Genomic DNA, 13,413 nt, shown 5'->3' on the forward strand with positions numbered 1-13,413 from the left:
TTTTTTTTTTTTTTTTTTTTTTTTGAGACGGAGTCTTGCTCTGTCGCCCAGGCTGGAGTGCAGTGGCCGGATCTCAGCTCACTGCAAGCTCCACCTGGGCGACAGAGCAAGACTCCGTCTCAAAAAAAAAAAAAAAAAAAAAAAAAAAAAAAAAAAAAAATTTTGGTTCTCAGTATTTATCACCAGGTTTTGTGTGTTTACATTGTTTTTGTTTGTATATATTAGCTTATACTACCTCTACAATGCACGCCTTATGAGGGTAAGCACTACAATTTATTTGTTCAAATTGAAGCACCATAAAATGTATAGGTGCTTAAGATGTTGTTATTAAATCAAAGCATGAGAGAACGAGTTTGCTTAATCTAGCCCAGTCTTGATGACCCCCCTTCTCCTTGGTGGTATCAGATGCTATCCAATTGATGTAGGATATTTAACAAGGCCTTGGGGAATAAGGAATTTTATTCTGTTTTAAAAGGTCAAAATTTGTGTAAACTCATTAATTTAATTGTTCATTCCAATAAAGAGACAAGAATATAAAAGTAAACGTAATGACAGAAAACACAAGAACAAGGGCCAGAGCTCAGGGGAAGGAGTCGTCAGATGAGGGAGGATGCTGAAGGTGCTAGGGTCTTGTGGGAAGTGGGCATCTTAGTTTATCTGGGCTGCTGTGACAAAATCCCTTAGACACAGTAATTTATACACAACAGAACTTTATTGCTCACAGTTCTGGAAGCCAGGAAGTCCAAGATCAAAGGTGCCAGCAGATTCAGTGTCTGCTAAAGGCCTCGTCCTCACAGAGGGCACCTTCTATGTGGCCTCACATAGCGGAAGGACCACACAACTGGCCTCAGGCCTCTTTTGTAGGGTATTAATTTCATTCATGGGGGTGGGGCCTTCATGACCTAATCGTCTCCTAAAGGTCCCATCTCAATACTGTCTCCTTAGGGGTTAGTTTTCAACACATGAATTTGGGAAGGTCACAAACATTCTGACCATAGCAGTTAGCTTGCAGGTCATTATTTGAAAAGAAGACATTCTCTCTTTTGACCTCATAGACTGCGTTGGTTATCTCCACAACCTTGACAATGAGGCCAATCATGGTACTTAGCATGTTATGTTTTAACATCCATGTGCCTTGTGAGCTCCTAAAATATTACATTTTATTCCTTTCTGAACCCTTGGGTTCTGGCACACAGTGGGTTCTCAGTAAATGTTTGCTGAACAAATGTCTGAAAAAAAATAAATTGGCAGGCTATTTCAAGTGGGAGGAATTGGGTAAGTAAAGGCTTTTGGAAATAAATGGTGTAGACAGATAGGGAATATATGTTTGCTTGTTGCTGTTAACCAGAGCTTTGAGTAATTCAAAGTCATAGTGACAGATGCACCTTAAGTCAGTGGTCTAGGCAAAGAACTGCATTAAGAAACCATGCCCCAGTGGCTCACACCTGTAATCCCAGCACTTTGGGAGGCCGAGGCGGTGGATCACCTGAGGTTGGGAGTTCGAGGCCAGCCTGACCAACATGGTGAAACCCCATCTCTAATAAAAAATACAAAATTAGCCATGCATGGTGGCATATGCCTGTAATCCCAGCTACTTGGGAGGCTGAGGCAGGAGAATCGCTTGAACATAGGAGGCAGAGGTTGTGGTGAGCCAAGATCCTGCCATCACACTCCAGCCTGGGCGACAGAGCGAAACTCCATCTCGAAAAAAAGAAAAAGAAACCGTGCCCTTTGCCCGAAAGTACCTTTGTTACAGCACTTAGAGCATTAAGCCATAAAGTCATTGTTGTTTTCTCAGTGGTTTTGCAAATGAGTGCCCAATTCTTCACCTCTTTCACTGGGGCTGTGCCTGCAGGTTGAAAGACCACAGGGTCCTAGCTACTGGGAAGGAAAGCAGGATCTTGCTTCAGACAGTGAGATTCTGGGGCACAAGTGTAAATGCTGGGCAAGTAAGAAATACTACCAAAATATCAGGTCAAGGATGGGATGGATGTGACATCAGTCCCTCTAGCTCTCTCCGCCTCACAGGATTTCCAGAAGAAACCGACTCTTGTGCTTTCTAACAATAATCTAAACCAGAGGCATATGCTTTCATCTTTCTCAGCTGAAAGGCTTTTTAAGCTCCCCACTGTTTGTTTTGGTTTATTACTGAAAGGCTAAAACCATAAAAAAAAATCATTGTTGTGGGTATTTTCCAGTTGAGATGAAATATTTAACAAGGGCGAGGTGGGGAGGAGGAAGTTTGCTGAAAATACCATTTTTTAAAGGTCAAGAAATGCATAAACCCATTACTTTAATATTGTTTGTTCCCACAAGAGACAAAGTGTTCCGAATCTCCCCCCTACTCCCGATTGTTACGCACAAATGCACACATGCCAGGTCCTTCCTCACAAACCACGGCTATGATCCTCTTACAGCCCTGCGTAGAATCTTCCGTGGCTCCACCCAGCCCAGAAAATGAGATGCGGTCTCCTCAGCCCAGCTTGAAAATCCTACCACAATCCAGCTTGACCTACTTGTGCATCTCACTGCCCACAGGGGCCTCAACCCCCTTTCCCTATTAGCCTGTCAAAAAGACGTATTCTTGCAGACCTTTTCTATGTATCATTTTACCTCCTTGTGCCATAGAATCAGGCCAGTCTGTTTAAATAATCTCCCGCCTCTCCTTTCCTATCCATGGTGACACATCAAAATCTTACCCACGCTTTCAACACCTAGTGCAATTTCACCTCCTCCAAGAGGTCTCCTCGGTCACCCCACTCAGATTCCTCCTAGAGGCACATGGCCACACTGTGCATCTGTTCATGACTAATCTCCCTGATCAGGCTGTGAGTTTCCTGAAAGGAGGGGGCACATGGCCTGTATAACTTTGTGCCCCCCACCGAGCACACGCCTCTGCATAGTGAATACTCTGTGTATCGCTTTTCAATCACTGAATTAATGAAGAAACAAATGAGCCTTTTCCTCTTTGCAGCATTTGCTCTACTATTTGTGCAAAAAAATAAATTCTTAGAACATGCCAAAGCACTCTACATAATGGATGCATCTTCTGATTGGATTATAATTAATATACAATTTTTTAAATAATAACACCGTTACCTCGATTGGCAGAAAGGAGATGGCAGATGTAATGGATAGTTGATGAACAGACTGAATGCTGCCATAATGTATATCATGTTAGCTTCTTGTTTCAAAAAAGCACTTTAGAGGAACATCCCAAGAACCTGCTGTTAAATAGAATCCCCAAGTGAAGCCAGATTATACAGTACAAGAAAGTAGGAAAGCTGAAAGAGCTAACAGAGGAGGAGGCTCACAGAGCAGGAAGGCTGTGGGGCAGAAAGAATGTGGCAGACAGTTCATTAGAAGGTTGAAGAGTGGCATGAGTCTGGGTCCTGAGCAGCCTGAGAGGTAGCAGCTGCTGCACACATTCTAAACCAGCCTTGGCCAGTGCAGATGCCACCAGCCACAGGTGGCTACTGAATACTTGAAACGTGGGGAGTGTAAAGTAAGATATTACAAATGCCATTAAATAAACACTAGATTTTGAAGACTTCATATGAAAAAAGAATGTAACTTATCTCATTAGTGACTTTTTTACATTGATTACATGTTGCAATAACAAAATACTGAATATATTGGGTTAAAGAAAATATACTATTAACATTAGGCCGGGTGCAGTGGCTCATGCCTGTAACCCCAGCACTTTGGGAAGCCAAGGCGAGCCTATCACTTGTGACCAGGAGTTTGAGACCAGCCTGGCCAACATAGTGAAACACCATCTCTACTAAAACTACAAAATTAGCCAGGCATGGTGGTGCATACCTGTGATCCCTGCTAATTAGGAGCCTGAGGCACAAGAATCGCTTGAACCTTGGAGGTGGACGTTGCAGTGAGCCAAGATCGTGCCACTGCACTGCAGCCTGGGCAACAGAGCAAGACTCTGTCTCCAAAAAAAAAAGAAAGAAAATATATCATTAATATTGATTTCAACTTTTTTAAAATGTGGCTACTAAAAAAGCGTAAAAACGTAAAATTACATATGGGGCTAGCATTTGTGGCTTCCATTATATTTCTACTGGACCATGCTGGTCTAGACTAAGTTATTTAGACCAAGTAGGTTGTCAGTTTTCTCACTCCCTGAGTAGTTTGTCAGTGAGTGATGGTAAAGAACATCATTCACACTCTAAAAAAATACAGGTGCCAGAGCAAGCCAGCCTTGTGGTAGCATAAGAGTCACTTCTATGGTCACTTTCCCACTCATCAGAGCCCAGGGATTGCCATGAGTCTAAAGGTAATAAATATACAGTGTGACTATTACCACAGCCTTGGCATTGTGAACCATCTTAAACCCCAAGCAAGAAAAGTACCAAGCAATATTTATCATATTTGGATGTGGGAATTTAATTAAAAAAAGATTCTTTAAACAGGAGCTGTTATGGTTTTGCTTATATTTTTTCTGTCATCACAGGGTTCATTCATGTTAATGGTTTCTTTAACGTGGTATTTCTAAGTAGGCTGATAAGTATGACTTAACTGATTGTTTATTGGCTTTGGGTACTATTTGCTGTGGATGCTTAAGCCTAATTTCTTACTCTCCCACCCCCCACCAAATGGGCTTAATATTAATACAACCAAAGAAGTCTTTGAAATAACAAATCTTGACCATCACTCCTCTTCTTCAACCTGAGTAAACTGGGATGTGGCGTAGCAACCAATCATAGGCCACATACACTCCTGGGCAGGTAAGGGGGTGGTGGTGAAGGATGGGGGGCAGGATGATATGCAAGTGAACAGACTTAGTATTAACAAAAATATCTTTGCTGTAATTGACTTAAGTCCTAGCTTAAATTACATTTATTCAAAATCTTTGCTTGGACAAAGGTGAAGTCTTTGTTATCAATTTCTGTATAAAAAGTTATCCCATACTTTAGCAGCTTAAAACAATACACATATACGAGCTTACAGGGCCTCTGGGCCAGGGTGTTGCTCAGCTGCATCTTTCATCTTAGAGTCTCTCACAAAGCTGCAATCAAAGATGGTGAGGGCCACAGTCATCTGAAGGCTCAGCTGGGGCAGTACATGCTTGCAAACTCACTCACATGGTAAATACTTTCATGAATATACATATATGCACGTTGTTGTTATTTTTGTTGCTGAGATAATGTTTTTAAAAATTGCTATGGCCTTTTCTATTAACTGCACAAATGACTCACTCTGAATTTATATCTGCTCACCACTCCCCTACCTTCCTTCTCTGCTCCACATACACAGTCACAGGATATATTTATTTGAAGAAAAAAAAAAGTCTGAGTCAGCAGCTTACATAGAACCAACTTCCCTGTATCACATGTGAGTTCCACCAAAAAATGGCTTGTAATGCAATTCTTTGTGGGTTTCACTTGCAATTGCACTAACAAATTAAAGAAGACCAAAGAAGGGAGCGCCCCTTGCACAGTAGAATGCCAGTGACTTCTTGAAACCAGGTCGTCAATCTCTGGACAAACAGGCACCCACCCTTTCGTTAACCAATTCATTCCTCCCAAGAGATTGCCTGAAAAGCAACTGGACTGAATGTGAAGTTGGAGCTTTTGAAATAACAAGGAAAGACAAAGTTTGTTTAGGACAGGGCATGTTTTATTTCTTCCATGCTTTTGTTTGCTGAGGCCCATCAAATCCCACACCTCCACCAGCCAAAGAAGCACGGCAGAGGAGGGGTAATGGAGAATTGTCAGTGACAGCAGCACCATTCAGGGCAGACACTCCATGATTTGCACCCCATGCCTCGTACGGTGGGTGCAGCAGCAGGAGGCTGCTCAGAGGTCTCCAGCCCTAGAATGGGCCATGTGGAGAAGCCACTCTTGTATTCCACTGCCCTTCTCTGACCCCCTTGCCCAATCATGAGGAAACGCCAGTTGACATTTTAACTCTCCTGCCAAGGGCTGTAACACTACCATCGATCACATTTTAGTTTTACTGCAAAACTGTTTTATATTTTGATTATTTCTAAAACCTATCCATGATTTCCCTTCCTAATAAGATAGTGGATCTGACCATCATGTATAACCTTTTACTGATGACTCAGTGACCAAACACTGATGACCTCAGGATCACTGATTGTGTATCGTTTTGTTCATGATCCAAATGTCCTCAAATCTTTGTGCCTTTAAGTTCATGTATACATTTTCTATATATTTTATCTCCTTTCTCTCAAAACTAGGCTTTTGCCTGTTATTTCTACATGTAATCAGCCTGACTAGAACCCTCCCCAGTATGCAAAACAACACACATGTACACTGCAATTCTCTGATGTGTTGCTTCTTATCCCCTGTGGGCTTGGTAACAGAAGAAAAGGAAGAAAGAAAGAAAAAGATATCTATGTAAAATGAGTCTTAAATGTTCTGATGAAAGGTTTCAAGGTCTCCTCTATGAGTTGAGTGTATCTTTATCTTTATTACTGAATTTGTGTAGATGCTTACAATTTTGTAGCTGTGCTCCAAATAGCTACAAAAAATGGTACAATTTGGTAAGTGATTAAAATTCAATTTACCCCTTAATTTTTATCCATATCTAACAAAGGTAGTGTGTGTTCTGTTTCACCAGCATATCACCCACTTCATCATTGAGAGGAGGATGATATTGAAGATATTATTGACTCATCACTCTTCTCTACACTTCATCTCTGATCAGTCACCAAGTCTTTATGATTCCACTCAGAACATTTCTCAAATTCATCTCTTCTTATGCTTCTATTTGCTACTGTTATTTGTATTCATTTGCAAGGGCTCCTGGCATGGTTAATTTTGTGTGTCAACCTAACTGGGCCATGGGGTGTCCAGGTATTTGGTAAAATGTTATTCTGTGTACGCCTGTGAGGATATTTTTGGATGAAATTAACATTTGACTATTAATTAAAATTAAATTAAAAATTAACATTTGAGCCGGGCGCGGTGGCTCATGCCTGTAATCCCAGCACTTTGGGAGGCCGAGGCGGGCGGATCACGAGGTCAGGAGATCGAGATCACAGTGAAACCCCGTCTCTACTAAAAATACAAAAAATTAGCCGGGCGCGGTGGTGGGCGCCTGTAGTCCCAGCTACTCGGGAGGCTGAGGCAGGAGAATGGTGTGAACCCGGGAGGTGGAGCTTGCAGTGAGCCGAGATCGCGCCACTGCACTCCAGCCTGGGCGACAGAACTAGACTCTGTCTCAAAAAAAAAATAAATAAATTAACATTTGACTGTTAATTAAAATTAAAAATTAACATTTGACTGTAAATTAACATGTAGGTGGGGTCACAGTTTGCCCTCCCCAATGTGGGTGGGCCTCATCTGACAGAAAGGCTGACTCTGCCTGACTGTTGACCTGAGATATCATTTGTTTATCCTGCTTTTGGACTTGAACTGAAACACTGGCTTTTCTTGGGTCTCAAGCCATCCAGCCTTTGGACTGGAACTATGCCACCAACTCTTCTGGGTCATCGCCTTGCTGACTTCAGATCTCATGATGTCTTATCCTCCACAATCGCATGAGCCAATTCCTATAACAAATTTCTCTCTATATACATTTGGTTATAAATATATACATTTGGTTATACATATTATAAATATTGATATATTTATTTTTAACATCGTGTGTGTGTATATGTATGTGTGTGTATATATATACACACACATTTAAATATATATATTTAAACAACATAAATGTATTTTCTCTCAGTTCTGGAGGATGGAATTCCAGGGCCAAGGTTTCAACAGGGCTGGTTTCTCCTCAAGCCTCTACCCTCAAGCTTGTAGATACCACCTTCCCACTGTGTCCTCATGTGGCCTTTTCTCTGTGCATGTACATTCCTGAGGTGCCTCTTGTGCCCTAACCCCCTCGTCTTATAAAGACATGGGTCGGATTGAATTAGGGTTTGTCCTAACAGGCTTATTTCAACTTAATTACCTTTTAAAAGCCCTATCTCCAGATACAGTCCTATTCTGCAGTACTGGAGGTCAAAGCTTCAACATATAAATTGAGTGGGGGTAGGGGGCTCAATTAAGTTTATAACACTATGACTATTTTTCTAGTGGATGGCTATTGTCTTCTACCTTTTTTGTCTTCCTCCATTATTGCCATCTTTCATAATGGATCTATGGTTGTTAAGTAATCTTTCTAAAATCCAAATCTGTTGGGGCATTACCTGCTTAATTTGGTCTCATAGACTCTTAATGCTTCATTGTTTATAGGACATAGTTGAAAGTCTTTAGCCAGACATAACCAGAATCCTCTAGCTCCTGCCTAACTACCCTTTTCTAGCTTTATCTGTCATCATTCTTCCTCACTTGCCCAAAACTCTATTTGTAGCCATCCTGGACAACTCTTTGCAGAGAGTATTAATCTTTTTCTTCAACTCAGTGACTTTTTCAATGATATCCTTTGAGATTTGCAGCCTCCCTGAACACGTATCTTCTAGTCATTGCTGCATAATTATCAGTGGGTCTGAATCTTCCTTTACAGGCAGGACATAATTCCAGTATTCACTTTTGTCCAAGTAACAAATTGTATCAATTAGTTAACCCATCAAAAATTTGTGGGGTACCTACTTTAGGTCCAGCCTTTTCCTAAACACTAAACTGCTCAGTCTATCTTGAGAAGTGGGAAATATACACAATATAGAGGAATAACAATATAATTCTTACTCTCTTGGCCTTCTCCCAAAGATAGCCTACAGTGATAACTCATCCACATCCATTGCTAAGGATTTGGTAGAATCAATGGTTTACAGTAAATTGAAACACACTGTCTAACAGAGTAGCAACTTTTCTTCCAACGTAACGCAGGCAACAAGCTCCTGACATCCAAGATTTGCCACCTAGAATTTAGCCACATCTGGGAATAACATGAGTATGACAGTCTAAGGACCCAGACCATCTATCTGTACTGTGATTTCAAAAGCTTAGTGCAGATGGACTTATTGGACCAAAAAGTCACTATTGCCATAGTCTAAAATAATATAAATCCCAAGGAAGCCTAAGGAACTAAGACACTGTATGCATATAATTACCTGGGGAAGTATGATGTGCTTAGGGGCTACCCATTAGCTGAAATTTACACATTGAAACTTCCAGTACAACGTCAATCCCTTAAGTTAAATTAGGCAATTAAGTGCCACCAGTCAATTCCTCCTACCTTGTCAAAACAGTAAGCCACAATATCAGTATTGTTAATTATCTGAATAAGCTGCTTACATAGAGAAATAATGTTATAACAAAAGAGATCAACAATGCCGTCCTTGGATTTCCAATTCTAATTTTTTTTAAGATGTTAAGGTCTGGTGAGTAGTATTTCACCAAGAGGAAACTGTTTTTTCCAAGTCTTAACTAACTGACCAAGCTAAAGAGAGCAAACACAGGGAAGGTGTCTTACGGGGAGAAAACCTGCAAGGAGATTTGAAGATGTGCTATTGGTTGTCTAAACACAGCCCTTTATAAAGTTCAAGGGAGAACTGATGAAGTCATGAAAGAAAAAAATCTTGCGAATAATTCCCAAGCTGTCTGCACAGAGACCATAACTACCATATACAGAGAACGTGTGCAGACATGATATATTAATATCTGGATGAATGACCAGACCACAAAGCTCTGGGTGTTCTAATATGTGAGGCAATTGTTGTCATAGCATTCTCGGGGTTATAACTAATGTAATGTTGCCCTGTTCTGGTGATGTTAATGGTGGCTGAAACAGGAATAACATCTCCAGAAAGTCCCCCATGGTCCAAATGACAGCAGTGTCTGTGAATTTGTCTAGTCCACGGCTCAGCTATGGGGCCATTGTATTGAACCTTCTGTTTTGAATGCATCCAACCTTGAATTTGAAATGATGGATCTCCTTGGGTTTTAAGCCCCCGACACTACTCCTTTAATAAATATTCATTTTCCTTTTCTCTCTCCAGTAGCATGTTCTCATCAATCATGACTGAAGTCACAGCTGTGAAAGCCCTTTATCCATTACTGTTCATCTCTACATGATGCTGTGCATCCTTACAAAATTATAAAATTATTGAAGATTGGGTGTGAACCTTTTGTTTGGTGTAGTTTTTAATCGTCATTGAGTCTGTGTTTATTCCCAGAATGAAATCGCTTTGTTATTTTTTTCATCTTCTTCTTCAAGTACATGTATAAATCGCCCCATTGGATTCTACTGTCTTGTAAAAATAAAAACGATCCCCAAATGTTCAAGAATTACTCAGGGACTATTCAGTGTTCAATATGTCAAAGCAGCCAAGACAGACAGTCAGGAAGAAGATTAGAATCAATGAAGAAAAATCCATCCCGGGCACAAGTTGTCCTGCTGCCAGCACTGTCGGAGAAAGGCCTGCTCGCACGGCACTCTCATTACTGGGAGAAAAAGTCTTCAAGCATGAGAACAGGGATGAGCCGGCAATCTCTGCTGCCTGAGTTCTTAGGACAAATCCACAGTTTATTTTGTGAAAATAGATACTCCTATGGAGTGGCCGTCTGCTGAGCAGTTTTAAGATCCCCTTTATCTCTCACTTACCTCTAGACAGGGAACACGGTCACCTGGGCCAGAGCAGGGGGCTTAGCAACAACCTAAAAAGATGGGATGCTGAGATTTCTAGTTATGCCCTGCTGATCCACCAACATCAGAGGTCCTCTGCCGAGGGCACGCTTTCAGCACAGTTCTCTCTCTCTCATCTTATCCTTCCCTCTAGCACTGGACATCCTCCAGTCTCCTTCTGCCCTATTCAAACCCACTCCACAAATGGGGGACTTTAAAAGGTGAACATCTACCCGGGTTTCAGGTATAAAAACCAGCCCAGCTGTTGATAGTGTTGATCATCATTGATTATGGCTGCAAAAATGGGATCGATGAGCACATCACAATATTCCATGAGCACTTTCTATGGGCAATGGCCCTGGGCCAGGATGCACATTTGCAAAAGCAGCCTTTGGCAATGATGGGGTGGCTGCAGAGGGGGAAGGCAGGAAAGAAGGCAGCCAAAGAAGTTGGGGCAGGCTTACTCTGAAGAAAGTGAACATGGAACAAACAGGCATTGTCTTCCCTTTCCATGGAAAATCCAAGAATATACAGGAAAAGATATCTGCTCCCAGTGGATTGCTAAGCTCACACAACGGCAAAAGGAATCCTGGCCTTGGCACTACCTAGCTTGTCTTTAAAAGTCCTTGTAAACTTTCAACACTGATACTTTCGGGTCTGGAAAGGAAATCAATTTGGTTCTCTTGGATGGAAGTCAGGGACAGGAGACTGCTTGAACCCCTACTCCCAATCAAAACCCCAAACTCTTTAGGGTTGAGTGGAAAGAGGTCTGCGTCAAGCAACCTCTCTCATTCACAGAATGGCAACTTGAGGCCCAGGGAAAACGACATTGGCCCAGAGTGATGCATCCCAGTGGTCATGTGTCCAGGGTTAGAAACCAGGTGTCTGGGTTTCCACTCCTAGCCTCTTCTCTCTCTCCACACATCTAAAGTGGGGGTGATACAGGCACTGTGTTGTTTCTTGCTGTGGAAAGCTAAATGTTGACTACAGCTTCCATCAGCCTGAACAACAGATCCGAGGATGGCTGCAGGACCGGACTAGGAGACCCAGGTTCTCACTGAAGTATGGGACTTTTAACAGAGACCTCCACAAATGTATCTTAAGAGGTGCCACCTATACCTATTGTGGCTTTGAGTGTGTGACTCACAACTTCACTCTGGCTTCTTCATTTGTAAAGTAAAACACAGACACAACTGCTCTTAGAAGAATCCTGGAAGATCAAATGAATGATTAATTATGGGCACAAATAATTCCATGAAGATGACTGTTACATTAAACATTATCATTTCCAACAAACCTGTAGTTATAATTATGTGCCCAACAAGTAAGACTAAATATTGAAAGATATCTTTTTAACTTAAAGGATGGTAAATGGAATCTGAATTAAACAATTTAATAGAGTAAAAGCTCATAAAGCATCCCCCAATCACGCTTGATATGCCCAAATCTTCAACACCAGATGCCCAGTGTTACAGATTCCTAATGGGCTTCCAATTCTTCACATAATGGTCAATGAGTACAGGCTGCTGGCACCCTCCCCAGCCTACTGTGAAGAAACTAGAAGAGCAAAAGAAAGGTTGTAGATTTAAGACAGGTACGCAGAAACTAAACAAAATGTGCGTAAAGTTTCTGGGAAGCTAGAGGTTTGGTGGTTGAAGTTAGACTGTGGCCTCCAGGGGGCACATGTAAGGGCCCTATTAAAAGGCAGCCGGTCTGACACTCTGAGTCCCAATATGGCCCCAGAATATCATTTTCTGGCTTGCTTCAACATAGGGTAGGAATGCGGTTATTTACATCACCCCAACCTTCCTTCACACAAGAGTACCACAGAGGGGGATGCCCTGAAATAGGGAAAAATTAGTAAATTCTCTTGGAAAGAGCACGAGGAACAATCCAGCATAAACGTCAAAACCAGAAGTTCTGTGTCCTCCCCAAATCACCAAGAAGAGCAACCCAGGACCTAAGATTTGCTCCTCCATCAAGATGGCCAACAAGGCAGCTGACAGTGCCTAGGGTATAAAAGATGAGTTCAAAGAATAAAGTAAAGTAGCCAAAGATAATATGCACTGTTTTCTTTTTTTTTAAATGACAACAAATAGAACAATCAATAGCAGAAGACAGAATATACAGCAAAAGGAAGACAGTTAAGTCTTTAAATTTTTATAATTTGTGTATATATGAGCTAATTCTTCCCAAATACTCACTAAATGCCCTATTCATTCTTTCACTAATTTGTGATGCTGTCTCTGTCCTATACCAAGTTCAGATATATAGTTGGATTATAAAAATGGACTGTGAAAGGCAACAGTACTAGGTTTACAGAGGAAATTTAGTAGAATATATATTTACCTCAGATTAGAAAGGTATCTGCCTTATAATGGAAAAGTTTTATTAAACAAAACTCAAAATACATAAACCATGAAGGAAAAGAAAGCAAACCAAAAAGATTTCTGTTCCTCAAATGTCACTCTGTGCAAAGGTCACAATAGGAGCAGCCTGAAAGAAGAAATTGATAAGGAATTACTATTTAAATATATGAAGACTCTTTATATATCACTCAGAAAGATAATAAGACCAGTACACATAGGTAAAGGATAAAGACAGGCAACTCAGAGGGAATCTGAAAGACTAATTATAGATGCTCACACTCAGTAGTCATCAGTGAGTATCACGTTGCAATTATCAGATAAGCAAAAATTAGAAAGTAGATAACAATAAATGTTGAAAATAGAAATATGCATGCACTGCTGACACCGTTCTGGAAACAATCTGGCAGAACTCACTGAAATTAAACATACACATAAACAATGATCTGGGAATCATCCCATTCCTGAGTGGCTACCCCAGAGAAGCTCC

Source organism: Theropithecus gelada, chromosome 13, assembly GCF_003255815.1.
Source record: "Theropithecus gelada isolate Dixy chromosome 13, Tgel_1.0, whole genome shotgun sequence".
Classification (NCBI taxonomy): Eukaryota; Metazoa; Chordata; class Mammalia; order Primates; family Cercopithecidae; genus Theropithecus; species Theropithecus gelada.